Source organism: Dipodomys merriami, unplaced genomic scaffold (assembly GCF_024711535.1).
Source record: "Dipodomys merriami isolate MVZ:Mamm:240054 unplaced genomic scaffold, mDipMer1.0.p SCAF_16, whole genome shotgun sequence".
Classification (NCBI taxonomy): Eukaryota; Metazoa; Chordata; class Mammalia; order Rodentia; family Heteromyidae; genus Dipodomys; species Dipodomys merriami.
In genome coordinates, this window is record NW_027202937.1 from 8,577,462 (window position 1) to 8,594,270 (window position 16,809).

Genomic DNA, 16,809 nt, shown 5'->3' on the forward strand with positions numbered 1-16,809 from the left:
GACAGCGCCCAGGCCCAGAGTTCAGGCCCCATGACCGGACCGCCCCCCCCCAAAAAAAAACCATATATAGGGGGCTGGGAAGGTGGCTCAGTGGTAGAGCGCTTGCCTTGCATGCATGAGGCCCTGGATTCGATTCCTCAGCACCACATAAGCAAAAAGAAAAAACCGGAAGTGGTGCTGTGGCTCAAGTGGCAGAGCATTAGCCTTGAGCTGAAGAGCTGAGGGACAGTGCCCAGGCCCAGAGTTCAGGCCCCATGACCGGACCCCCCCCCCAAAAAAATATATAGGACCCTCGAACTTAACAAGTTCAAAATGCCCAGACTATTCCTCTCCCTATCTGTTATTCTGATAAATGGACCATTCTTCTAGTTGCTCAAGCCAGACATTTGAGTGTCTGGCACAACTCTCACCTTAGTGAATGGCATCTTCATCATTCCCTGATTTTCATTTTTCCCCTTCTAATATATTCTGTACTAGCACCCAATACACACACACACACACACACACACACACACACTGATTTTTCTGCCTCAGACTCCTGACTGCTGTGATTACACATGTGAGCTACCATGCCCAATATGTGTATGTGTGTGTGTATGTGTGTGTGTGTATACGTGCACACTCCTTGGGGCCTGGGCACTGTCCCTTAGCTTCTTTTTGCTCAAGGCTAGTGCTCTACCACTTTGAACCACAGCTCCACTTCTAGCTTTTCTGGTGTCTCATGGACTTTCCTGCCCAGGCTGGCTTTGACTCATGATCCTCAAATCTCAGCCTCCTGAGTAGCAGGATTACAGGGGTGAGCCACCAGTGACCAGCTTTCTGATACAATCTTTTAAAAATGTAAATTAGACCTTTGCTGCAAATCATTCAAGCAATCTTCTTAACATATAGAACAAAGTGCAAATTTCTTATCATACAGCCCACAAGGCCCGGGTGACGGGACCCCGCCAAGCCCTCATCCGGCCCCTGCAGTACTCCTTCCTGTCTCCCCTCCCAAGCTTGCTGTGGGACAAGCAGGCTCCTTTCAGTTCCTTAAACTGCTCGGACAGGCTGTTCCTGAGATTCTCCTTGCCCCCATTCACATCTCATGGTATGACTAACCCCCTATTCTTCCAGAATTTGTCTGGTCACCCCCTCAGAGACCTAAGAGGTCCCCAGCAGGCACTTGGTCCCAACACCAACTCCTTCCTTACTCCACATAAAGGTAGGGATTCTCTTCTCTTTTGAATATGGACTTCAAACCTATCCAAGAACAACTTCCTTTCTCTTAGGAATTTACTAAATTTGTATTCCTTTTCAAACTGGCTTCAGAATGGGGAAGTGGGTTGGCTCCTATGGGACCATCTCTGACTCTCCACCTCAAGGCAGTCCTGCTGGGGAGAATGCTCATGGGTGCCTAGTTGACCTGCCTACCACTCTGTGCAAGTTCAACTCAGTGGGAAGGAAATAAGAGGCCCACCTGGCTGACCTGGCCCCGCCTCTCTCCAGGCCAGCTTTACCAGTAGCCAAGTATATACCTTCATCTCTAGTTGGCTCCTGCATCTATTCAAGAAAAGGCAGGCTAGGAGAGTTAATCAGTCCTCTATGGACTCCAATAATCCTACTTATTACATGTTTATTTGCCATCGGCAGAGTAGTTAAAGGTGGCTTTGGAATCAGACTACATGGGTTTTAATTCCAGTCCTGCCACTTAGTAACTATATAATCTTGAGGAGTTTAATTAATTCTTTCAACCACATATGTGGAATACGGATAGTGTTTATATTTAATTTGTAGGGTGTTTTTTTTTATCAAGGTGATAATTTTTATGGTAGGTTTAGCAAAAGCCTGGTCCCCAGTAAAGCTCAAATATTATACAGTAATAATCATCTGCCTTTCCAATGCATCTAAACATCTCAAGAACAGGAAATGCATATGCCTTGTTCACTATCAGAGTACACTAGCACACAGGACTTAAGATTAATGCCTGTCACACAGCACATTCTCAATAACTATTTAATATAAGAGGATATCCAGTGTTTATAATGGAGCTACTTCAAAATACAAAAGGAAAACTACTTTCACCATTTGGCTCAGTTTTACAAATTCAGTAGCATGCAGCCAAGAACTTGTACTAATCGGGGGCTAGGAGTGTGGCTTAGTGGTAGAATGCTTGCCTAACATGCATGAAGCCCTAGGTTCAATTCCTCAGTATCACATAAACAGGAAAAAAACCAGAAGTGGCCACTGTGGCTCAAGTGGTAGAGTGCTAGCCTTGAGGAAAAACAGCTCAGAGACAGTGCCCAGACCCTGAGTCCAATCCTCAGGAGAAGAGAAAGAAAGAAAGAGAGAAAGAAAGAAAGAAAGAAAGAAAGAAAGAAAGAAAGAAAGAAAGAAAGAAAGAAAGAAAGAAAGAAAGAAAGAAAGAAAAAGAAAGCCGGGCGCTGGTGGCTCATGCCTGTAATCCTAGCTACTCAGGAGGCTGAGATCTGAGGATCGCGGTTCAAAGCCAGCCCGGGCAGGAGAGACCGTGAGACTCCTATCTCCAATAAACCACCAGAAAACCGGAAGTGGCGCTGTAGCTCAAGTGGTAGAGTGTCTCGCCTTGAGCTGAAGAGCTGAGGGACAGCGCCCAGTCCCAGAGTTCAAGCCCCACGACCGACAAAAAAAAAAAAGAAAGAAAGAAAGAAAGAAAGAAAGAGGGAGGGAGGGGGAGGAGGGAGGGAGGGGGAGGAGGGAGGGAGGGAGAGACAGAGAGAAAGAGAGGGAGAGAGGGGGAGGGAGGGAGGGAGGGAGGGAGGGAGGGAGGGAGGGAGGGAGGAAGGAAGGAAGGAAGGAAGGAAGGAAGGAAGGAAGGAAGGAAGGAAGGAAGGAAGGACGAACTTGTACTAATGGCCAAACTAATTTTTGGTGTTTATTATTGCTAGGTACTGTTTATCTTCAACATATAAGAACACCTTTATCACAACAACCTCAGATAAGCAAACTGAGGTACAAACAGGTTAAGTAACATGCCCAGGGCACAGACAGAAAATGGCAGAGCTGAGGGTGGGTACAGTGGAATATGTCTATAATCACAACTATTTCAAAGGTAAAAATGAGGAGGATCACATTTGAGATCAGCCTGTGTTAAAAGCTTCAAAGCTCAAGACTCTAACCCCAAAATAACAAAAAGCAAAAAGGGCTTGGAGGCATGGTTCAAGGGATAGAAAATGTGTCAGTGATGGTAGAGGAGGAGAAAGAAGAGAGGAGACATTTCTATATCAATGATTATCATAAAATGATTACAAAAATATTACATGCAGGGGCTGGGAAGGTGGCTCAGTGGTAGAGTGCTTGCCTTGCATGCATGAGGCCCTGGGTTCGATTCCTCAGCACCACATAAGCAGAAAAAATGCCGGAAGTGGCGCTGTGGCTCAAGTGGTAGAGTGCTAGCCTTGAGCTGAAGAGCTGAGGGACAGTGCCCAGGCCCAGAGTTCAGGCCCCACAACTGACAAAAAAAAAAAAATATATGTATATATATATATATATATATATATATATATATAAAATATATTTATTACATGTAGATTGTTTTGCTATTAAAAGGCCTCCTTACACTTCCACTCTGCTTATGTACTAGGAATATTTTGAAGTCAATTTTTTTAAGGTATCACAAACAATTTTAACTGCTTTCAAACAAATTTAAAATACTGAAGACTAATTATCCTGAGTTATACTGTAATCATTTAGTACTGTCTTGCAGCTACAATTTCAAAGCATTCAAAGTGTTTCTAGGATTCATACCCACTTTACAAATATATGCCATGTACATGATTATCTATATACATAGCAACCTTCACTGTGTTTCCACAATTTTTATTTCTCCATCTTACATGATATACATCACCATAACACGTAACATCTTAGTTATCTACTAGAGAAAACAAATTACCCCAAACTCTGGTGTTTTAAACAAGATGTATGAGCTCATATTTCAGTAGGCCAGGAGTCTGAGTAGTTTCCATGAGTGGCTCTGGCCCATTGTATCTCAAAAGATCACAGTGAAGATATAGGCCACTGGGCTGGGAAGGTGGCTCAGTGGTAGAGTGCTTGCCTTGCATTCATGAGGCCCTAGGTTTAATTCCTCAGCACCACATAAGCAGAAAAAGCTGGAAGTGGTGCTGTGGCTCAAGTGGTAGAGCGCTAGCCTTGAGCTGAGGGACAATGCCTAGGCCCAGAGTCCAAAAAAAAAAAAAAAAAAAAAAAAGATATGGGCCACAGCAAGTCATCTAAATACTTGCCTAAGCTTGCAGAATACACTTCTAAGATGCCTCACTGTCACACCAGTTGTCAGGACTCCTGTTCTTTTCCTGGAAACCCTGTACAGGGACTATTCGGGGTCTTTGCAGCAAAGTACCTGGCTTCCCCTAAATCAGTGGTTCTTCACCGAGGACATTTGACAATGTCTGAGACATTTTTGGCTGCCACAACTGAAGATGCTCTTAAGCATCCTACCAGGCACAGAACAGTTCCAGACAACAAAAAATGCTCTGGCCCCAAATGCCATTCTTCTCAAGGGTGAGACACTCTTGTCTAGAGCAAGTGATCTAGGCAAACCAAGGCAGGAGGCACAATGTCTCTACTACCTGCCCTCTGAAGTCCTACTCCACAATTTCTGCCTCATTTTGTTCTTTAGGAAGTAAGTCACAAAGTACAGGATTTATTGGAGGGAAGGAAACTGAGCTCCACTTCCCAATGGAAGGAGTATATTAACCAACTTTTGAAACCATTGCACTTAGCATCCTGGTTCTTCTACATATGGCCCCCAACTTGGGATGCTTTAGTAACTTTCCCATGGTTTCACTTTCCAATGGTGCTAATAAGCCTTCTATAAATATCATACTTCAAATTTAGAACCGTGATCTTTTTCCCAGACTAGCAAGAAGAGGCACAAGCCTTTCTCACTACTAGCAACAGCGGCTGGTCTCAGCTCTCAGTCATGTGATCACAAGGATAACCCATGCTCTAAGTGTGGCACATCCCTAAGGTATGCCTTGAGTAGGTTAGGTGGATTAAATGCACTTTGATTTAAGACTATTTTCAGTTCATAAGGGATTTATTAGGATAGAACCCCAATGAAAGTTGATGAATACGTGTCCTGGTATCTCAGTATCTCACTTACTTAGGGGAATAGACAATCTTTTTATTGCTCTAGAAAAAGCACTGAAATTCTATTTAGCAAAGCTACTTTTGCATCCTAGAAAATGACTTCCATATGCACTATTTTTCCCCCATATACCCTATTTTGATGATTTGGTCTTGCTTTTTTGGTCCGGTCGTGGGGCCTGAACTCTGGGCCTAGGCGCTGTCCCTCAGCTCTTCAGCTCAAGGCTAGCGCTCTACCACTTGAGCCACAGCACTAGTTCTGGCTTTTTCGCTTATGTGGTGCTAAGGAACCAAACCCAGGGCCTCATGCATGCAAGGCAAACGCTCTACTACTAAGCCACCTTCCCAGACCCTGGTCTTGAAATTTTTTATTAAGCAAAAATCATCCACAGCATACTCCCAGAGAGGAGTAAATAAACCAGTAGTTGAGGGGCAAGTTCTAGTTATGGTTTTGGTACTTCCTGGGAATCTCTAGCAAAGCTTCCATGAGCCTGGTTGGTTACACTATAAAACAAGGGTGTCACCAGCTTTACCTACCTCATAATGCTGTTTGGAGGCTCAAAGAAGATAATTAACTGGAAGTGCTTTACAAATTGGAAAAGGCAAGTAATTTAAAACCCTTTTAAGTCCAAACAAACATACTACTATAAAAGAATTCTCTGGTCAATGCTGTATCTGCAGCCTCTAACACCAGGCTTTTCACAGTACAAACTCTCTACTATCAAATTAGAGGTCAAGTATACCTCTAAAAAAAAAACCAGTGGCTCATACTTGCAATCCTAGCTACTCAGAAGGCTGAGATCTGAAGAGCATGGTTCAAAGCCAGCCCCCAGGCAAGAAAGTCTGTGAGACTCTTATCTCCAATTAACCACCAGAAAGCCAGAAGTGGAGCTGTATCTCAAAGTAGTAGATCACTAACTAGCCTTGAGCAAAACAAACTCAGGGAGAGTACCCAGGCTCTGAGTTCAAGACTCATGACTGACAAAATAAATAAAATGCAAAAACAGAAGAATATTAAAAAACTATTTACTGTCCATCCATGGATAGGCAACTATAGTTTCTACAAGTTAAAAATGCACTTTTAGGGCTGGAAATGTGGCTTAGTGATAGAGTGCTTGCTTAGCATGCATGAAACCCTAGGTTGGATTCTTCAGTGCCACATAAACAGAAAAAGCCCTAAGTGGAGCTGTGGCTCAAGTGGTAGAGTGCTAGCCTCAAACAAAAAAGCTCAGAGACAGTGCCTAGGCCATGAGTTTATCAAGCCCCAGGACTGGCAAAAAAAAAAAAAAAAAAAAAAAAAAAGCACTTTTATTCAACAATTCTTAGATAGGCTCTAAGAACTATTACAATTAATAACATAGCCACCAAAAATGGCCACTTGCTGCAAAGGTTTACAAAGCAGCACATTTGCTTCCTCTGATCCATTCTGGAAGCATGCTCAAGCCAGATGCACTGAAAAACACTATTTCTCACCACTACTTCACAAGTTAAGAAGCTATGACAGCTCTTTACTACACAGAGAGTACAAGTCAGGAACTCACAAGTCAGGAACACACATGTACTACCCTTGACCTAAGTCTATATATGTCTGGGTGAAAGGGCTCAAACACCTCTATGGTTAAAAGTCCCACAAGAAATTCTGAACCATAACCATCTCAGGTAGGTTCACCCTACCTCAGATGTTTGTAACATTAGGCCTGTCTTTTTCTGTCTGTTCACTTAGTGTATGTTTTCTCCTTTGTCTAAAAAAATGTCCTCTTCCCTGTTCCCCAGACAACTCCTCAGCCTTCAAAATAAGTCTCCTCTATGAAGTAACATAACCCATAATGCCTCACTTAAGCATGTGTCAATAATTTATTTATATAATTTGCCATGTATACCAATTTCTTTTACAGTGGCAGGCACTGAATACTATCTGATGGGTGATCAACAATTTTTTTTTGCTACAGGAGAACTAAAACATAATTGTATATATACATACATTTGAAACTTGCAAACTTATGGTGCCTTAATACCTAATTATAAAAACCTGCAAGCAATGAGCTCTATTGGCTTTTGCTTTAATCTTACCCATTCAGAAGGCTGAGATCTGAAGATAAGGTTCTCAGAAACCAGTCTGGGCATCCCTAAGACTATCTCCAATGAACCAGCAAAAGGCCAGAAGTGGAGCTGAAACTCAAATGGTGAAGCACTAGCCTTAAACAAAAAGTTAGGAACAGTGCTCAGGCCCTGAGCGCAAGCCCCAGTACGCATGGCAATGGGGAGGAAAAGATTCGTAACAACCAGATCTCCTCTATCACTAGTGTCCTAATTGCACCAGGTGTGGTAATATACCTGCCTAGCAAACATGCCAGGTAAGTTCTCCTACCCACTAAGCTGATTAGTCGTATTTTGGACCTTGTCCATTAGAAAGCCTGGAAATAATGACAAATATGTTCAAAGAAGCTCCAACTTTTTTTTTTCTTTTTTCAGGGGCTTGAGCCTGGTTCCCTGAGTTCCTTTTGCTCAAGGCTAGCACTCTACTACTTGAGCCACAACTCCACTTCCAACTTTTTCTGTGATTAACTGGAGATAAGAGCCTCATGGGGGCTAGGAAGGTGGCTCAGTGGTAGAGCTTGCCTCGGATGCATGAGGCCCTGGGTTCAGTTCAGTACCACATAAAACAGAAAAAGTGATCCTGTAGCTCAAGTGGTATAGTGCTAGCCTTGAGCTGAAGAGCTGAGAGACAGCACCCAGGCCCAGAGTGCAGGCCCCACGACTGACCAAAAAAATTTTTTAAAAAAGAGCCTCGTAGGGGCTGGGAAGGTGGCTCAGTGGTAGAGCGCTTGCCTTGCATGCTCGAGGCCCTGGGTTCGATTCCTCAGCCCCACATAAGCAAAAAGAAAAAAGCCGGAAGTGGCGCTGTGGCTCAAGTGGTAGAGTGCTAGCCTTGAGCTGAAGAGCTGAAGGACAGCGCCCAGGCCCAGAGTTCAGGCCCCACGACCGGACCAAAAAAAAAAAAAAAAAAAAAAAAGAGCCTCGTAGACTTTCCAGCCCTAGCTGGCTTGAACTGTGATCCTCAGATCTCAGCCTCTTTTTTTGGCCAGTCCTTGGGCTTGAACTCAGGTCCTGGGCATTTCCTTGATCTTCTTTTGCTCAAGGTCTAGCACTGTACAAATTTGAGCCATAGCACCACTTCTGGCTTTTTCTGTGTATGTGAGTGATACTGAGGAATCAAACCCAGGGCTTCGTGCATACTAGGCAAGCACTCTACCACTAAGCCACATTCCTAGCTCCAAGGCTCCAAATTTTAAAGCAGAAAGAACAATATTTCTTTTTTATTATTATTGAACAGGTAGAAAGTGTAAGTTATCATAAGTTTTACTAGGACAAATTAATCTAAGTACCTACAGTTACATAACATTTCTACAAGCCATCTATGAACCTTTTTGGTTGTAACAACTAGAAACTGCTACTGGTTATCTTGAGGGTAGGAGACTGGGATACTGACAAACATAAATGCACAAGCCAGACTTCACAACAAATGGCCACAGATTTGAGTAGCTTTTGTTTATACTATGTTTGGAAATGTAAACCTAACTTAATAGATGCTCATAGTACTTAAGGCTAATGCTCTTAATTTGTTGTTTTTCCCTTTTGCTCTACCATCTGTATCATTTTATACTGAGATTTCTCATTTCAAAGCAAATAAATTCTATGCTTAAAGCATTTAGAATACTAAACTAAAAATCAGAAAATGAGGCAAGCTGAATTTTGTAATGTCAAGTAAGGGAATGACAGAACACCAGCACCAATACTCTACTACCAATTATTATATTGGTCAATGGGGAGTCATTTTTCTTACACTGAATCAGAAAGATAACCAGGGTTTTCACCATCATCTGGTAGAGAAGAAAATGTACATAGGAAGCCTAAGTTCAAGAAGGTCCAAGCTAGCCGGGCGCTGGTGGCTCACGCCTGTAATCCTAGCTACTCAGGAGGCTGAGATCTGAGGATCGCGGTTCAAAGCCAGCCCGGGCAGGAGAGACCGTGAAACTCCTATCTCCAATAAACCACCAGAAAACCGGAAGTGGCGCTGTAGCTCAAGTGGTAGAGCGCTCGCCTTGAGCTGAAGAGCTGAGGGACAGCGCCCAGGCCCAGAGTTCAAGCCCCACGACCGACAAAAAAAAAAAGAAGGTCCAAGCTAGCTAAAGCCCTAAATTGAAAAGCTAAGCAGGGGGCGTAGCTATTGTAGACATTAAGAATAAGGCGATGACTTCTAGGAAGTCATTAAGATCTACAAGCTGAGAGTCACAGGAAGGGTGTGATGACAGACCATGAAATTTAGATGAGAAGACACAAACATAATTCAAGCGAAAGCACAAGGAGAGGCAAAGGACCCAGGGGCCTTTCTCCCTCCTAGTCCTTCTCTACTTTTCCTGGTGCCGTCCAGATCAAAAGGAGTCTGGGGATTTTCTGACTTCTCATGGGCACATGCTGATGCTGTCACTTTCTAGATCTGAACCACCAGACTGAAAGGCTTCTGACACAGATGTCTAGCACAGAACCTGGCCTAACATTGCTCTAGATGTTACTAAATTTGGGATAAACATAGAAAAATCTTTAAAAAAAAACAAAAAAACCCACAAATATATATATATATATATATATATATATATATATATATATATATATATATATATATATATATATATTTCAAGCGCTTTAGCCTGTAATCCTAGCTATTTGGAAGACTATGATTGGGAAGGATTGCAGTTCAAGCCAGCATAGGCAGAAAAGTTCATAAGACCCCTTCGTAGCTGGTATCTGGGAGGCGACAGTAGTATGTGCTTGTCACTCTAGCTAAGTGGGAGGCTGAGATTAGAAGAATCCCATTTCCAAGCCAACCTAGGAAACAAAGTGTGTAAAACTTCATTTCAACAGAAGAAGCTAGGTATGGTGGTGCACACCTGTCATCCCAGCTAGGACAGGAATCCCAAAGTAGGAGGATCACAGACCAGGCACATGCCTGGGCAGGAAGCAAGACCTTATCTCAAAAAAAACCAGTAAAAAAAGGATTGAAGGTATGGTTTGGGAGTAAAGAACTCTCCTAGTGAGAATGAGGAGGAAAGGAGGGAAGAAGGGACAAAGGTAGCGTTGAGATGAAAATTTAAACTAAAAGAATTTCAAAAAGCTACAAAGGACATCCAAAGGTAATCCAGAATCCTTCCTGCTTTTTAAAATCTCTGTAAATGATGCCCGGCACTATCTAAATTAATGAGTTTATAGAAACAAAGGGGACAGTGTGTATATGTGTGTATGTGTGTGAGTGTTCATGTATTTTATTTTGGTGTGGTCATATGTGGTGTGACATTACTCTCTGGATCATAAGCTTCAAAACACAATCATTGCCTATCATATAATCAGTGTGTGCTCCTCTCATCCATTCTCCCCCCCTTACACACACACACACACACACACACACACACACACACACACACACACACACACACACACACACACACACACACACACACACACACACACACCTTCCTTCATGTCACAAGCACAGTGAGAATACCACTAAGGACTAAGAGGAGAAGGTTTCTCAAGCAACAAGAAAACCTGTAACCACACCATTCAAAGTAACAGGAACCAACATGTTCAGGGTCTAAAGTTAGTCAGACAGCAGGTCTAGACAAAATAAACATTTGTTCTATTACCTTTTTGTTACGTTGCCTTGGGAATCTGTGTTTGGGCAGGAAAACTCACTTTCTGCAACCAGATGATAGAGCAGTAAAAAGGGGAAGGCTTTGATGAAGGAGAAGAGCTTATATCTGTAAAGGCAGGGAAGACAATAAATAGTAGGGGTTTTTGTAAGGTGACTTCTCTGTAGATTCTAACTACACGGTCTATTTAGCAGACAAGTCCCTGGGGCCTTATAGTCAAGCATTAGTGGCAGGGAACAACAGTCCAATGTCTACTAAAATTATGAAAGAGAGATTAGTGTAAAGAAGACAAAGAGTCAAAGGCAAAATGATATTATTCATAAATTCTTAAATGTTAGAGAAGGTAAAATCAGGCTTTAAAGTAGGAGCCAAGGGGCTGGGAAGGTGGCTCAGTGGTAGAGCACTTGCCTTGCATGCATGAGGCCCTGGGTTCGATTCCCCAGCACCACATAAGCAAAAAGAAAAAAAGCCAGAAGTGGCACTGTGGTTCAAGTGGTAGAGCGCTAGCCTTGAGCTGAAGAGCTGAGGGACAGCGTCTAAGCCTAGAGTTCAGGCCCCATGACTGGACCCAAAAATAAAATAAAATAAAACAAAATAAAATAAAATAGGAGCCAGTAGGCTGGGAATGTGGCTCAGTGGTAGAATGCTTACATAGCATGCATGAAGCCCTGGGTTCAATTCCTCAGTACCACATAAGCAGAAAAAGCCAGAAGTGGCACTGTGGCTCAAGCGGTAGAGCACTAGCCTAGAGCAAAAGAAGCTCAGGGATAGTGCCCAGACCCTGAGTTCAGGACTGGCAACAAAAAAAGGAGCCAGGGGCTGGGAAGGTGGCTCAGTGGTAGAGCGCTTGCCTTGCATGCATGAGGCCCTGGGTTCGATTCCTCAGCACCACATAAGCAAAAAGAAAAAAGCCAGAAGTGGCACTGTGGCTCAAGTGGTAGAGCATTAGTCTTGAGCTGAAGAGCTGAGGGACAGCGCCCAGGCCCAGAGTTCAGGCCCCATGACCGGACCCAAAAAAAAAAAAAAAAAAAAAGGAGCCAGTAGTAAGAACAATCCTAAAAGCCAAAACTGCTAGGAAATGCTGCCAGCAGGCTAATAATCTTTGTTCAGTTGAACCCTAGAGCTAATCTCCTTGCTCCCTTACTTCTGGCAATGAAAACCTGGAAAAGAGAAGCCTATATTATTTAGAGCTGGAATGAAGTACATGAATTTCCAGGGCCCAACACCTATACTGGGACTGTTGGAATGAGAATTGTGTGTATAGACTGGGCTCTGTACTCAGTCATCTACTCCTCTCATTCTACCTTGAGCTACAAATAGCACCTCATCTGGTAAAGAATAGAAATGAAAATAATAATAATAATGATAATAATAATAAATGAAGAAGATGAAGATGAAGGAGGAGGAGGAGGAGGAGGAAGGATGTAAGGGTAGACTGATGTGTTAAAATCCAAGTTACATCCTATCTGTCTATAACCATCCACAAGTAAAAGTCACACTTCTTACAAAGGCAAATTAAGACATAAAGGTTTCCTGCACAGCTGCAATCCCCCCCAACTCTCTACCACCACTCACTCACTCACCTAGTACTTAGACCCTGATTCATTCAGCTATAGTCATGCTGCTCTCTGAGCTATTCCTGCAGCACAAGGTTTGCCCAGGGCTCTGTGCATTGGCTAATCTCCCAGCCTGGGAGGCTCTTCCATCCCCAACCCATGTCCAACCAGTGTAATAATCATCTCCTTAGGTCTTCCCCTCAACTGTTACTTATCAGTAAGGCATACCTACCCAACCTGCTTAGCGATACAACCCAGGGGACTAGGAATGGAGCTCAGGGGCAAAGCAGTCCTAGCATGTGCAAAGGAGGCCCTGGGTTTATCACCAGCACTCTCCTTCTCATGTTTTACTTTCTCCACAGCATTCACCATCGGATACACTACCAATACTGCTGCTACTGCCCACCTCCACTGTTGTCTTAATACAGCTTCTTAAGGGTATGCAAGAGTGTGCTTGTTCATAGTACATATCCAGTACCAAAGACCAACCCAGTCGTAATAATTCTATAACCTGCAGTCATGTTCTCAGAAAGAGAACATGAACCGTGCCCTGTCCTTCTGCAATCCTGGACCCTGAAGAAAATATCACCTCAATCTACCCATTTGCCCAAAGCCACTTTTATCACTTCTGTCCCACAATCACCCTGAAGCCAAACACATTTGTCAAGTGCAGAATTTACAAACCACAATCTTTGTCTTTCCCTTAATTCCTGAAATGCTTGAACAATGGAAAATCCTTAGCACACTTTAATTTATGGAAGCACTGTGCAAAGACCACACTAACATATTGCTTTTTTTTTAACTAACTTACTTCTAATACTGAAAGTTTCTGTTACAAAGCACACTTACAAATTTTAAAAGATTTTGTGCTTTTTGTCCTCTTTGTCCAGAAAACACCACCACCACCAACAACAACAATAGACATGACTTCCAAGTGTAAGGCAAACATGAAAGGAAATTATTAGGTTCCAAGTCAGGGAGCCCCCTTAACAGCAAGGTGAACTATGCACTACAGTAATTAGACCTCTTTGCAACATATCAGTTTGTGCAAAACTCATATACATAGCAAAAATCTGATGTACATTCAAAGGCATAGGGAGACATGACTATTTCTTTTTATATCTCATACATACATAGCACAAACATGTCAGACAGCCCCAACTTTATAAAAATGTATAGCTGAAGAACTCTAAATGAATAGAACTCATAAATTCAGGGATCTGAGGATTGAGGTTCAAAGCCCAGCCAAGGTAGGAAAATCTGTGAGACTCTTATCTCCAATTAACCACCAGAAAACTGAAAGTGATGCTGTGGCTCAAGTGGTAGGGCAGTTGCCTTGAACTGAAGAGCTCAGAGACAGTACCCAGGCCCAGAGCTCAAGCCCCAGGACCAATCAAAAATAAATAAAAAAATAAATAAAAAAAAATAAATAAGTAAACCTTATCTGGCCTCAGGCATGCAAGGCAAGCACTCTACCACTGAGCCACCTTCCCAGCCCTCTGTGAGACTTTTTTTTTTGGTTCTTTTTGGGTCCAGTCCTGGGGCCTGAACTCTGGGCCTGGGCGCTGTCCCTCAGCTCTTCAGCTCAAGGCTAGTGCTCTACCACTTGAGCCATGGTGCCACTTCCAGCTTTTTTCTTTTTGCTTATGTGGTGCTAAGGAATCAAACCCAGGGCCTCATGCATGCAAGGCAAGCGCTCTACCACTGAGCCACCTTCCCAGCCAATTGAACTCATTTTTGAGGGAAGCCTTTAATGGATTAAGTCATGATCCTCAAATTAGCAGGACAATGATATTTGTGCTTTCCTACCATCACAACTGTTACAACTCTACACTGCAAGGGACTGTATGTACAAGAGGAGGAGCTACAACTTCAGCAAGCCACATCTGTAGGAAAGGAGACTAACTTACAGTGTTGAAACCCCAAACCAAAGCACATCATCTCTTTAATGACTGAGTACAGTTTCTCATCTAGAAAACTGAGTTACAGATATCAGCCTTGAGGCTAGGAGTACAGCTCAGTGAAGAGCATGTGCTTAGCATGATCAAGGACTTGGTTCAATCCTTAGCACAAGAAAGAAAGGAAGGAAGGAAGGAAGGAAGGAAGGAAGGAAGGAAGGAAGGAAGGAAGGAAGGAAGGAAAGAAGGAAGGGAGGGAGGGAGGGAGGGAGGAAGGGAGGGAGGGAGGGAGGGAAAGGAAGAAAGAAAGGAAGGAAGGAAGGAAGGAAGGAAGGAAGGAAGGAAGGAAAGAAAGAAAGAAAGAAAGAAAGAAAGAAAGAAAGAAAGAAAGAAAGAAAAGAAGGGAAAGAAAGAGGTTGTCTCTATGGACTGGTTAATAATGCTTTGAATAAAAAGTTGTTTGTTTTGCCATTCCTGGGATTTGAACTCAATGCCTGGGCACTGTCCCTGAGCCACAGCACCACTCTTTTTTTTCTGTGTATGCTGTACTGAAGAACTGAACCCAGGACTTCATGCACATTAGGTAAGCACTCTACCACTAAGTCACATTCCCAGACATTTTTTTTTTGGTAGGTCGTAGAGCTTGGGCGCTATACCTGTGCTCTTCAGCTCAAGGCAAGTGCTGTACTGCTTGAGCCACAGTGACACTTTCCGCTTTCTGGTAGTTTATTGGAGATAAGAGTCTCACAGAGAGGGGCTGGGAAGGTGGCTCAGTGGTAGAACGCTTGCTTTGCATGCCTGAGGCCCTGAATTCAATTCCTCAGCACCACATAAGCAAAAAGAAAAAAGCCGAAAGTGGCGCTGTAGCTCAAGTGGTAGAGCGCTAGTCTTGAGCTGAAGAGCTGAGGGACAGTGCCCAGGCCCAGAGTTCAGGCCCCAGGACTGGACCCAAAAAGAACAAAAAAAAAGTCTCACAGAGGGCTGGGAAGGTGGCTCAGTGGTAGAGTGCTTGCCTTGCATGCCTGAGGCCCTGGGTTCGATTCCTCAGCACCACATAAGCAGGAAAAAAAAAGCCAGAAGTGGCACTGTGGCTCAAGTGGGAGAGCACTAGCCTTGAGCTGAAGAGCTGAGAGACAGTGCCCAGGCCCAGAGTTCAGGCCCACGACTGGACCCCCCTCCCCCACCCAAAAAAAAAGAAAAAAAAATCTCACAGATTTTCCTGCCTGGGCTGGCTCTGAACCGTGATCCTCAGATCTCAGCCTGAGTAGCTAGGATTACAAGTGTGAGCCACTGTTCCCCGGCTTAAAAAAAAATTTTTAACTACAGAAATCCCACCAAAATGTCAGCTGATATGAATGTGAGCGTGATCTAGTCAGGCAAATTCTACCTTTGAATCCTAAGCTCCAGGGTCAGCACCATAAACACAGATCATCTCAGAGGATAAACTAGCAGGAAATCCAAAGCAGAATACTAGCCAGGTAGCATCACTGGTAATCCTAGCTACTCAGAAGGCTGAGATATGAGGATCACTTGAGCCATATCTCCACTTCCAGCTTTTTGCTGAAAGAGTCTCACAGACTTTTCTGCACTAGCCAGCTTGATACTGTGGTCCTCAGATCTCAGCCACCTTGAGAAGCTAGGATTACAGACATGAGCCACCAGTGCCAGGTTCTAAAAGTTTTGTTATACATTTTATATGCTGATGATAAATGTAAAATACTCAGTATAATACCTTAAACATAGTAAGCAACCCATAAAATATGATAATTAAACCCACTGGGATACAAAGTATATAAGGGAATGGATTATCTTGTTTAACACTCTACCTCAAGAATCTAGCCAGCTATTGGCCCATAGTTTGTTTTGTTTGTTTGTTTTACTTTGTTTTGTGTGCCAGTCCTGGGGCTTAAACTCAGGGCCTGGGCACTGTCCCTGAACTTTTTCTACCATTAAACCACAGCTCCACTTCCATCTATCTCTTCTTCTTCTTCTTCCTTCTTCTTCTTCTTTTTGTCGGTTGTGGGGCTTGAACTCTGGGCCTGAGCGTTGTCCCTCAGCTCTTCAGCTCAAGGTGAGCGCTCTACCACTTGAGCTACAGCGCCACTTCCGGTTTTCTGGTGATTTATTGGAGATAAGAGTTTCACGGACTTTTCTGCCCAGGCTTGCTTTGAACCTCGATCCTCAGATCTCAGCCTCCTGAGTATCTAGGATTAGTGACTGGCATGAGCCACCGGTGCCCGGCTTTTTTGGTTAATTTGAGGTAAGAATCTCACGGACTTTTCTTATCCAGGCTATATTCGAACCATGATCCCCAGAGCTCAACTTCCTGAGTAGCTAGATTATAGGTCTGAGCCTGGTGATAGATATTACTGAACAAATAGTTAAATATGATCTAGGAGTAATCTTCAAATCTCACTCCCCATCCTTTTCTTAATCATGGGGTTTGAACTCTGGGCTGGAGCATGTCCCTGAGCTCTTCAGCTAAAGGCACACTTTGTAGCACTTGAGCCACAGCAACAC

General features: G+C 43.4%; 1 protein-coding gene across 3 annotated transcripts in view; it reads right to left on the reverse strand.

The window, feature by feature from the left end:
- The window catches only part of Mapk14 (mitogen-activated protein kinase 14), a 63,402-nt gene that overhangs the window by 42,716 nt on the left and 3,877 nt on the right, over positions 1 to 16,809 (reverse strand). The window contains exon 1 of one of the 3 annotated variants that reach the window (XM_070023887.1): positions 10,830 to 10,902. The exons of the other annotated variants lie outside the window; for them this stretch is intronic. The gene's annotated coding sequence lies outside the window, so the exon portion shown is untranslated. Of the gene's footprint in view, positions 1 to 10,829; positions 10,903 to 16,809 lie in introns of those variants that run through there. 3 annotated transcript variants of the gene reach the window in all.